Source organism: Crinia signifera, chromosome 2, assembly GCF_055691185.1.
Source record: "Crinia signifera chromosome 2, ASM5569118v1, whole genome shotgun sequence".
NCBI classification, from domain to species: Eukaryota; Metazoa; Chordata; class Amphibia; order Anura; family Myobatrachidae; genus Crinia; species Crinia signifera.
In genome coordinates this window covers 228371211-228383900 of record NC_139218.1, presented here as the reverse complement: position 1 = coordinate 228383900, position 12690 = coordinate 228371211, and the positions used below count along the sequence as shown (strand labels likewise).

The window sequence follows — 12690 nt, the reverse complement described above, 5'->3', positions numbered from 1 at the left end:
CCTGCCTTCCTTCCTATCTCTAGCTCATTGTGTGTCTGCCATTTTACAACAGTAGGTGAAAAGATTATAAATTTCACCAGAACTCAACAGTAAACAACTGAAGGGAGTTGTTTACTGTTGAGTTCTGGCAAAATTTTAATCTTTTCACCTACTGTTTTGTGCATTATTTGCAAAAAAAAACAGCTTGAAATAAACCCTCTGCTGGATTCTACACACATGCCTCTTGAGTTTAGTTGACACTGTCTGACAAAGTTTCCTGGTGTAAGTACTGGTTCAATACAGACATACACCGATGAACTGCCTCAGAAGCATTACACTTAAAGCCTGGTTATTGAATCAGAATGCCCAGGTAACAGAATATTTCCATAAGGCATCATATCACAGGGTATTAAAGGGGGGGGGGGGGGGGGGCAGTTCATGAAAGCATTGAATCTAATGAACAAGGATGAGACTCTGGTAAGACAAGGTGGCAGAGAATGCGAGTGTAGGTAGGCTTTGCCAGTGAGAGACCTGTTCTGATGCATTGACTAGATGAGGGGATAAGGTATCACAATCAATTTTTTTGTAAAAACATTACATTAACATAATCTTGATTATATCAAGGAGGAAAAAAAACACTAGTACAAATTAGTGTTGCATTCTAAACTAGACAGATACAAATGGACTGGTGCAGTCTATGTCTGATCCTAAAATGCATGAAACTATTTGGAGAGCTTTAAGACCGGTTTCTTCTCTCTGCTGGTTGAATGTCTAGTCGTGAACAAAGTTAAGCTAGTTACACACAGGAAAAACATTATATGGGCCGATTCAATAAGCCAGAGCTCCATACCAAGTGATGAGGATGGGAAAATACTTATTTAAAAGCAAAAGGGCTAGTACACAGTCCAGTAGCAATAGGACACGACTCTCAATGAATAACGGATTTAGAGGTTCCTAAATAGGAAAATATGGCCAATAATGTCATCTCATTTTTCAGGTGATTTTCTCTACATCGCCCTTAAGCATCAAGACTGAACAGGTTTATTATCCCTAAATATCAAACGGGTCAGGTAAAGAACTCCTAAAAGATTCAAAGTAAACTTTTCTAATGATAAAGAAAATCACACTTAAAGCCCCCATACATTAGTCCGACTTGTCCTAAGGACAAGTCGGACCTGATTTCACCCTGCAGCTCCCCGGGAGGGGGACACACGATTAGGCACTTGATGTGCCAAGGTTTGCATATGATAAATCGCATGGATTTATCATATGCGGTCCCCGGGGAGCTGCAGGAGGAGGGAGCCGTGCGGGGGGGGGTCATCAGCGGGCGGGGGGATGCCGGCTAATAGTGAGCCGAGCAGGGGGAGGCTGCATAGGGAGCAGGGCAGGAGGAGGGTGACAGCGGGAGCAGCGCGCTGGGCAGGGAGGATGACGCTGGCTGCCGGGCAGTGGCGGGAGCCGGGAAGAACACAGATAACTTGAAAAAAAAAAAAAAACCCATACAGAATGACTAGCAAGTCATTGATTGGCTGAGACCTCTCTCAGCCAATCGCTGATTGGCTGAGAGAGGTCTCAGCCAATCAATGGCTTGCTAGTCATCTGTATGGGCTTTTTTTTTTTTAAAGTTAGTGTGCTCCCGCTGTCACCCTCCTCCTGCCCGGCTCCCTATGCAGCCTCCCCCTGCTCGGCTCTCTATTAGCCAGCATCCCCCGGCCCGCTGATGACCCCCCCCGCACGGCTCCCTCCTCCTGCAGCTCCCCGGGGACCGCATATGATAAATCCATGCGATTTATCATATGCAAACCTTGGCACATCAAGTGCCTAATCGTGTGTCCCCCTCCCGGGGAGCTGCAGGGTGATATCAGGCTCTCTATAGCCGGCATCCCCCGCCCGCTGTCATCCCCCGCACGGCTCCGGGGCTGGGCTGCACATAAGATTTAGCAAATCTTATGTGCAGCCCGTCCGACCTCCCGACCCCGATCCGATGCGCACGGGACCGCGCATCGGATCGGACGGAGTGTCTGCAAGTGCGATTTGGGCCGATTTCACGGCCCAATTCTTCCGAATCGGGTGAGATCATGCCCAAATCGCATAGTGTATGGGGGCCTTAACATTTTAAGACTTAAACTGCTTTTGAAAAATAAGTTGAACAGAAAAGCTTACCCATATCTGTAATATAAAACCAATATTACAAATTTAAACATTTGCTACAATTCTGAAAATATGAGCCTTCCTTTGAACTGATAAAGTGGTCGATACTGAACCAATATCCATATTAAAGATGAGTAAATATTGGTTACTAGCCAGTCAGCAAGAAGGGAAGTCAGGCCAATTTGTTGTAGTCAGTTTGGTTCCTTTAACAAATAGTCTTTGCGGAGTATTATCTGTCCAATGGAACTTGTAAATCTAGTATCGGACCATGTTCTTGTTATGTAGTCTAGTCAGAGATGGTGGAATACAGTGTTCCCAAATGCAAGTGAGGTTTTGCTGTGGCAATCACTGCTTCTTTACCAGCAAGTATCAGCAGCAAGTCCATAAACTAGAATATCCAGTTATTCACAGGTGTGAATCTCATACCAATATGCAGGACACAATCCCATTCATGTAAATACACTCTGAAAGTGAATACATAGTACCTTGATGAAGCATGCCTAAGAAGATTCATATTTTTATTCACAAATTTAGCTTTGCATGCTTTTTCAGATGCATTATTGTGTTTACATTAACATAAAATTGTAGTATCTTCAAGAAGGATTTGATTATACGATTAGTGCAGTGAGATTTACATTTATATGGTTGTAATGCTACTTACATTATTTTAAACCATAGGTCTTATTCAGAGAAGATAGATAGATAGAGATAGATAGATAGATAGATAGATAGATAGATAGATAGATAGATAGATAGATAGAGAGAGAGAGAGAGAGAGAGAGATGATAGAGATAGGGATGATAGCGAAAGGGATGATAGAGATAACGGGATTTTGTACTTACCGTTAAATCCTTTTCTCCGATTCCACAGGTGTCACTGGAGTTACAGTGGGGAATAGAAGGGCGACTGCAGGGAGCATGGGCACTTTAATAATTTTCAGAGTCAGTGTGGCCAGCTCCTCCCCTTCTACTTCCCCCAGACAGTCAACAGAATTGTGCCCGGAGGGAGCTAGAAGATAGGAAAAAAACAAACACTTCCCAGGAGGAGGTTAGTACGAACAAAACACACACTTACACAAAACAGTAGAAGAAAGCACTGAAATGGTAATGAAGGTCATAACAGACAAACTAGACTACACACACACACACACACACACAACTGTGGAGAGCTTCAGCAAAGGCAACTGGCAGAAACTCAAACCAACTGGAACAGACCTACGGTGCTGTTGAAAAACAAAAGAAAAACATCCTGGTCATAATGAAGGAACTATAACTTCAGCGCAGAGGTGGGCGTCCAGTGACACCTGTGGAATCGGAGAAAAGGATTTAACGGTAAGTACAAAATCCCGTTTTCTCCTTCATCCACTAGGTGTCACTGGAGTTACAGTGGGGATGTCCCAGAGCTCCCAACACGGGCGGGACAGCGCTGAGATCCCCTCAAAACCACGCAACCAAACTGAGAAGCAGGGTCTGCAATGGTATCAAATTGGTAGAACCTGACAAAGGTCTTCCTACCAGACCAGGTAGCAGCCCAGCAGAGCTGCTGAATGGAAACCCCTCGGGCAGCCGCCCAAGAGGGGCCTACCGAGCGCGTAGAATGCGCCGAAATGGTAGCGGGAGGAGGACGAGCCTCCACAATGTACGCCTGCCTGATGGTCAGGCGAATCCAGCGAGACAATAGTCTGCTTGGTTTCTGGCCAACCTTTCTTCACTGGATCATAGATTACAAAGAGAGCATCCGTCTTCCTAATGGGCACCTTCCTATTGACATAGATACGGAGGGCCCGCACCACATCCAGAAACGCGTCAGCTGGAGAATCCCCCACAAAAGCCGGGACCACGATGGGCTGGTTTATGTGGAAGGCCGAGACCACTTTTGGTAGAAAAGCCTTGCATGTGCGAAGCTCTGCTCTATCCGGGTGGAAGATCAGGAACGGTGCTTTACACGACAGAGCCCCTCCTTGCGGAAGCTAAGGCCAAAAGGAGCACAGTCTTCCACGTGAGATACTTAAACTCCACTGACTCCAGAGGTTCAAACAACGAGGATTGGAGAAAGGTAAACACCAAATCCCATGGTGCGGTAGGGGCCCTAAAAGGAGGTTGAATCCGGAGGACCCCCTGAAAAAAGGTCTGCACTTCCGGTATTAAGGCCAGACGGGTCTGGAAATACACAGACAATGCGGACACTTGCACTTTGAGGGAACCTAGCCTCAAACCAGAGGACAGGCCCGCCTGTAAGAAAAGAAGAAGTCTAGCTTTCTTAAATACCTTAGGTGAGACTCCCCGTTTCTCGCACCAAGTGATGTAGGCTCTCCAGATGCGGTAGTAATGGAGAGAAGTTACCTCTTTTCTGGCCCTCAGCATCGTTGGGATGACCATAGCTGGAATCCCCGCCTTCCTCTGGATGGACCTTTCAGTAGCCACGCCGTCAAATGAAGACGCTCCAGGCCCTGATGATAGAATGGGCCTTGACTGAGCAGGTTCTCCCGCCGAGGCAGCGGCCATGGTTGGTCGACGAGCATGGAGGTGAGGATTGTGTACCATGAACTGCGCGGACAATATGGTGCCACCAGAAGAGCCGTGACCACCTCCCTCCGAATGCGCTGTAGCAGACGCGGAAGTAGCGGGAACGGAGGGAATAGGTACACAAACCTGTAGGGCCAGGGCATTGTCAGGGCGTCTACTCCTACTGCCGCTGGGTCTCGAGTCCGAGCACCTTATAGAGGGAGTTGGTGATTGTGTCTCGACGCCATGAGGTCTACTTGAGGGAGACCCCATCTCCTCACCAGCTGCTGGAACACCTGGGGATGTAGACACCACTCTCCTGGATGCATGTCGTGTCGGCTCAGGAAATCTGCTTCCCAGTTCTCGACCCCTGGGAGGAAGACTGCGGAGATTGCCTGAGCGTTGTCCTGGGCCCAGAGGAGAATCCGACTGACCTCTCTCATGGCCGTACGGCTGCGAGTGCCGCCCTGCTTGTTTATATATGCCACTGCGGTGGCGTTGTCGGACTGGACACAAATGGGCTGATGTTGCAGAAGATGATGTGCTTGAAGAAGGGCATAGTACACCGCTCTGAGCTCCAAGAGGTTGATGGGCAACAGAGCTTCCTGAGGAGACCAGAGGCCCTAAAAAGGTTGATCCAACGTGACAGCTCCCCAGCCCCTCAGACTCGCATCCGTGGTGAGTATGGTCCAGTTCCAAATCCCGCAACTCTTCCCCTCTTGTAGATTTGCTGTGTGGAGCCACCACAAGAGTGAGAGGCGGGCCCGAGGAGACAGAGTCACCCGGTGGTGGAGACACAGATGTGATCCTGACCACTGACTCAAAAGGCAAAGCTGAAGAGGCCGGCTGCGAAAGCGCCCGTACTGCACAGCCTCAAAGGACGCCACCATTTTTCCCTGTAATCTGGTGCAATGGTGTACCGTCACCCATCTTGAGTGAAGAATCGCTCGCACCAAAGTCTGTAGGGATAGGATCTTGTCCTGAGGCAAGAAGATCTTCATCTGGACCGTGTCCATTAACATCCCCAGAAATAGCAACCGCTGGGTGGGTTGCAGTTGAGACTTCGTGTAATTGACGATCCACCCATGGTGTATCAGAGTCAACTGGGCAAGATGGAAGCTGTCCAACAATTCCTTTTGGGAGTGAGCTTTTAGAAGCAGGTCGTCCAGGTAAGGGATGACCGTGACCCCCTGCGACCTCAGAATCTCCATCATGACTGCCATCACTTTGGTGAAAACTTTGAGCTCCGAAGAGAGGCCAAACGGAAGCGCCTGGAACTGCCACTGTTGGTCCCGAATCACAAAACGCAGGAATGCCTGGTGTGGGGGCCAAATTGGGATATGCAGGTAGGCGTCCTTGATGTCTAGAGACATTAAGAACTCCTCCCTTTCCAACCCGGCAATCACCGATTGGAGCGACTCCATCTTGAACTTTATCGGTTTCAAGTAGGGGATCAGGTCCTTCAGGTTCAAAATCGGACGGGCAGACCCGTCCGGTTTTGGCACCAGGAACAGGCTGGAGTAGAATCCCTGATTGCGCTGATCCGGAATCACTACTCCAGAGCTTACCAGCTTTTCTATGGCCTTCATCAATAGAATGCCTTTGTCTTGAGAAACTGGCAAACCTGTTTTGAAGAATCTTAGGGGCGGAGTACATTGGAAAACGATTTTGTAGCCAGAAGCTATCAAATCCTTTACCCAGGCATCGTGGCACGAGCGTTCCCACTGCTCTGTGAAGAGCTGGAGGCGCGCCCCCACTCTGGGATCCCCCAGGTGGGCGGGAAGACCGTCATGCAGTGGTCTTAGTGGTAGACTTAGGCTCGGCCTGGGAGGTAGGTGCACCTCGGCCACGTCCTCTGGTTCCACGCTGGGAGAAACCGCCTCTGCCACGCCCACGAAATCTGGAACCTGGGCGATGGGACCGAAAGGAAGATTGAAAGGACTTCCGCGGAGCCGGGGCAGGAGGTGCTGTGGGTAAAAAATGTGATTTACCTCCCGTAGCCTGGGAGACCCATTTGTCGAGTTCGGGCCCGAACAAAACCTCCCCATTAAAGGGCAGAGCTTCCACAGCCCTTTTTGACTCGGCATCTGCCTGCCATTGCCGTAACCATAAAGCCCTACGGGCGGATATGGAAAGGGCCGACAGCTTTGCCGCCATGATGCAAATATCCGATGAGGCCTCCACCAAATAAGCCGAAGCCTCTCGAATATTATCGGCTAGCCTGATGAGGGTATCCTCGTCTGGATTTGTGCGTAGGTCAGAGGCGATCTGTGTAGACCACACCCCGATGGCCTTGTTGACCCAGCACCCTACCTGAGCAGGGCGCTGAATAACCCCTGCAGCCACGTACATGGACTTCAGTGTGGTTTCTAACTTCCTATCCGAGGGGTCCCTGAGAGAGGAAGCCCCTGGAACTGGCAGTACCGTCTTTTTGGAGAGACGGGACACGGAAGAATCCACTTTTTCTAACCTCTGTTGAAAAGGGGTAAGTAGATACCTGGACACCTGGAATTTTTTATCAGGATGCCGCCAAGCAGTTTGCAAGTGGTCATCCAATTCCTCAGATGAAGGAAAAAGAACCGCCTGTCTTTGGCATTTCCCAAACATAGAGGGCCGAGCAGGGGCGGTGTCGCCATCCTCCACTTTGAGGGCCTGGCGAACCATAAGTATAAGATCTTCCAAACCCTGCATTACTGGTTCAGGCTCCGGCAGAGGCTGGTCTGGTTGGGGATCAGGCTCTGCGTCGGGGTCATAATAATCCCCCTCTAATGCTGGCATATCATCATCAGAATCATGCTCCTCCAAGATATGAGGGTATGATCTTTTGCTGTGTGACAAAGGGGGAGGCCTTGAACTAGCAGCAGCAGCCGCTGGCTCCGGCCCCAGAGCCTTGGTTAGCCCCTGTACAGCAGAAGCTAAGTCTGCCTGCTGTGATCTGGTTTCCACCCTGTCCCTTTGAGAAGCGGCCAACTCGGTTGCCAGTTTTGACATAACCTCTGTGAGGTGTGCAGCCCAGACAGGGGTGACTGGGGGTGGCTGCACCAGAGTGTCAGTCATACATTTGTCACAGAAATTTTCTCCCTCAGTGGAAGGCACAAACTTAGTTGTGCACTTCCTACAAGCCACCTTTTTCACCATGTTAGACATATATTTAACACAAAGCTGTTGAAAAATATCTAAATACATAGACAGCAGTAAGCTATGACTACTGGGGGGTAGAAGGAGAGGAACTGCCCGGTCAGGAATGGCATCTAATGCGGTCTGACGGAATTTGCGGACAGCCTGTGCTGAACCCGCACCCACTAATCCCCACTGTCCGACTCACGGAACCTGAGGACTCTCTGGCAGGACCTCTGCGAGGGAGAAGGACACAGCGTGTCTCGAGCCTCCAGCCGCGATGCGCTCCATCTATGGAGCAGGGAGCCTTCTAAGATGGCCGCCACGCGTGCTGGGGAGCGCGGGGGGGAACCTGGGAGTGACGCAGTAACTCCGCCCTGGCTAGCTCTGCTGCAATGGCGCCCAATTCAAACTAAGGGGGCCAAGGACCATCACTTTATTTAAGCGATAACCCGGTCTCCTCGCTAGCGAGGAGGCCGGGCTCTACTCACCCTCTACGATGCTGGCCGGTGGACGGTGTGGCTGGCGGGCGATCAGGACGCGCGACGCACGCAGCGGCATCTGTCAGCTCCGGAGGCAGTGGACTCCTCAGCAGGGGACCTGAGCGCGAGCCACATGCAGCTGCGAACGGGTCCCCCCGGCAGCTCCAACGGCGGGGTCAGACAGGGGCAGAATGCTGCCTGACCCTCCTCTTGCTGATTGAAGAGTAAAATCAATAAAAAATCCAAAAAAACTCCTCAACTTGCTTGGAGCAAGTCAGAAGTGTGCCTTGCTCCCACAGGGCACAAAATAAGACTGTCTGGGGGAAGTAGAAGGGGAGGAGCTGGCCACACTGTGCCCATGCTCCCTGCAGTCGCACTTCTATTCCCCACTGTAACTCCAGTGACACCTAGTGGATGAAGGAGAAAGAGATGATAGAGATAGAGATGATAAAGATAGAGATGATAGAGATGATAGAGATATATCTATATATAGCGCCGCTTCCAGTTCTTTGCATGTTATATCGAACCCAGGTTCAAAGAAGGCACCTGAGCATTTATCATTGGTTTTTACTTCCACCGAGTGCCGGATATATCGCTTCTATATGGAGAGCACATTGTGTGTTCTAATCAAGGCACCGGACAGACTGTTAACCTACTCGTTATTGGGACCTGATCATCACACTACAGAGAATATCCACACTCTGCAACCTGACAATGGCAGAAGGTATTGACATTGATTCATCTTTCGCTAACCTTGATTCTGGTGACTGCTTTAGTTACTCCGACATTGAAGCAGGAAGCATCTTATTCACCCGATCATTGAGTGATGCAGTCTCTACACCTGATTGCAAGGACCTCTACAATGAGTGGTATCGGCTTTGTAAGTGCGAGGTAGATTTCCTCTACCACGGGATCACACTTTCAGATTACCACCGGCAAAAACATATACCATGGGGCTTTCGTGTGCATATTGTGCCTACCATTGGACATCAGAATGCCGCCTTCTGTAAAAAGTGGGTTGGCATTCTCAACAAATGCTCTATGGACTTATTACTGCTTGTAATTGAAGAGTCGGCCAAGGAGTTAGCACAGACGAAAACCCTGCTTGCCACATTTGACATTGATAAAAAACACCTGTCCTTGCCAATGATAAAGAGACTAAGAGAATTGAGAAATTGAACAGTGCTATTGATCGATACACTAAGGATCTTATAAACTTCAAAAAGGACAAAGCTAAAAAAGTTCAGAGAGACGATGAGACCAATAATGTTTATACATGGCTGAATCCCCAGCGTATCCGTGACAATACCGCCTCCTATACTAGACCCTGCTATGGACGCCCTCCACGACATATTCAACATGACTCCAGTACCTCACTCAGTGATGGTGAGAATACCCATGGTGACATCACTCCTTCACTACCCCCTTTAGATGGGAGACCACGTCGAGCGGTAACTATGAAAGGAGTCCAGTATCATCCCGCAGGACGCAGAGGGGGGCAGCAAAACGCGAGGGAGATGAGGAGCACGTGCAAATCAACGCGAGAAGAATTGGTCTTTAATTTGACAGACACACCGCTAACACCAGCGGAGTTATCGGTTCTGTCAAAAGGACTTTCCTATGTCCCTACCACCCTACACGATCCTATACAGTGGCAATTCGACACATACCGTTTTTCAAGATCTCTCTGGCTTAAAGAACATTTTGGACTGAATCCTGTACCAACTGATTATGCGGCTGTTCCGACGCCACTTCAGAAAGTGAGACAGGTATCGTCCTTTGATCCGTTATCTAATTCTCCTTCCATTAGAACTTTTTCACGACTGTTGACTGAGACACCTGACATTTGTCCTCCACCAGGTAAACACCATCATAATCTATCTATGAGTGAGCAAAAGTCAATTAAATCCCTAAGCGCACGCAAGGACATAGTTGTGTGCTCTGACGATAAAGGCGGTGGAGTAGTGGTGCAGTCGACTTCTGCCTATGTTCAGGAATGCCAACGCCAACTGAGTGACACTCTGGTATATAAATTGTTAGATTCTGATCCAACTTTGCAATTTAAGCATGAATTGGATGTGTTATTAACCAAAGCCCATAATGAAGGTGTTATAACTAATGATTTATTAAACATTTTGTCTGTGCAATACCCAATAACTCCGTTATTTTATGCTCTCCCCAAGGTGCACAAGAGATTGGTTGACCCCCCTGGCAGACCTATCATCTCTGTCAGGGGGTCTTTATATCATCCAATCTCTGTGTACCTTGATTGCTTTTTGAACCCATGTATCCAGGCAACCGATTCATATCTTAAAGACACCAATGACTTGTTGAATCAGATAGGATCTATTAACCAGGTAGATCAGGGTTTAATTTTGTGTAAAGCTAATGTGGTGAGCTTGTACACCTGCATACCTCATGAGGAGGGTATGCAGGCGGTACATAGCTTAATCACTGATAACCCACGTTATACTGGTCCGGCTATCTGGTTCTTTATGGCCTTTCTAAAGTTAGTATTAACTAAAAATTGTTTCTTCTTTAATAAGCAATACTACCTCCAACTGCTTGGCTGTGCGATGGGGTCCTCAGTGGCCCCATCGTACACCAATGCATTTATGGTAGCATTGGAGATGCGTCTATTCTCCCCTTTAAAGAGTAGCGGACATTTGCTACTCTATGTGCGTTTTATTGACGACCTACTATTCTTGTGGACAGGGGAAGAAGAGGTTCTGTTGGAGACCTTCGACACTCATAATTCTACTAACCATGCAGTCAAATTAACTTTTATCACTAGTCATACATCGGTGCCCTTTTTGGATGTGCTCATTAAGCATACATCAGGGCATATCTCAACTGGGCTATACATCAAGGAGACTGACAGGAATTCAATACTCATGACCGGTAGTTGCCATCCCCTACCTTTACGGAGAGGCCTTCTCACAGATGTTAAGAGCCAGAAGGATAGTAAGTGATGAAGATGAGGTTTGTTGTTACCATCGATAATACGATACAGCGTTTTTAAGACAGGGGTTATCCAGCAGCTGAATTGTCTCAAGCCAAAACCAAGGTTCTGAATCTTACCAGACTTGAATGTCTGAATAAATCTATCAAAGATTCTGAAACCAGTAAAATTATTCCATGGATTAACCAATACACCGATGTTAGTCCCAACTATATTAGTTTTATCAAGATTGTGGCCAATAATTAACACAGATAGGAATCTGCCGGCGTTACACAATGTATGGTTGATGCTGGCATATTCCAGGGGTCCCAATCTACGTGATCGTCTGGTAAAGCTTGATGTGACTGATTTGACCAGATCCAGCAGGCAAGCCCACTTTATGACCAAGGCACCAGGTTGCTACCGCTGTACTGGGTGCACGACCTGTGGTTCATTAATCACAGGCAACAATTTCTTGCACCCGTACAGCGGTAAGAAATTTGCAATTAGACATGTTGTTACATGCACCTCTAAATTTATGGTCTACCTTCTGTACTGCCCGTGTGGGTATGTATATGTTGGTAAGACAGACAACTTTTAGGGAACACATGGCGAACCACAGAGCCTCCATTAGGGCAGCATTACAAACTGGTACAGCCGATATGCATTTTTTAGACGCTGGACACTCTGTGGCGAGCATGCGCACAAAAATCATAGATCACATCCCCCATTGAGGCGAGGCGGCAGAGGGAAGTTGGTCTTGAGATGTGAGAGCAAATGGATTATGAGGCTTGACACTCTGGCCCCCCGTGGCTTAAATGAAAAATTGGGTATGCATTATTTTTTATAACTTGCATTTAAAAATAAAAATAGTTTTTTATAATTTGCATTTAAAATAAAGATTATTTCCTCAATAATGTGATGCTTTACAAGTATTATATCTATGTTGGTTTATACCTCATATGGTGCTAAAGATTATAGTGGTTGTACACTATTATACAACTTTGGCTTTATTTGATTGTTATACCCTGACATTTTATGACAATGTACCAAGATAGGATATTGCTCTGTACTGCAGATTGATTTTTTGTTATGTATAGTGATTTTCGTATATGTTTATATGTATTTAAATGTTTTCTTTCTTTTATACACGGGCAATTGTGGGTTAACAATCATACTGGCCATCAGCAGGTGTGCACTCCCAGTGGGACGGACGGGTGCCCAGGTCCACAGGTGTGAACAGTTGCTTGATTGGTCAGTTGTTCTGCTGATTAGGGAAGGTACTGAATAAAGTTGTGTGCTTTTGTACAATGGTTTTATCCCTGACGACGGGAGGATAAGCTCCCGAAACATGTTGGATTAAACTTGCATCTTTATTGAAGACTCCTGAGTGCCGCTTCCAGTTCTTTGCATGAATATATATATATATATATATAGCGGGGTGGGGCGGACCGGCACTCAGTCCCAAATGCTTGTCCTGCTCCGGTGCCTTCCAATACAGGGTAGGTAGCTGGGA

The 12690-nt window shown here is 47.7% G+C and overlaps 1 protein-coding gene across 3 annotated transcripts in view; it reads right to left on the bottom strand.

The window, feature by feature from the left end:
* TRIM37 (tripartite motif containing 37) overlaps nt 1-12690 on the bottom strand; it is a 147689-nt gene that overhangs the window by 88967 nt on the left and 46032 nt on the right. The window lies entirely within an intron of this gene.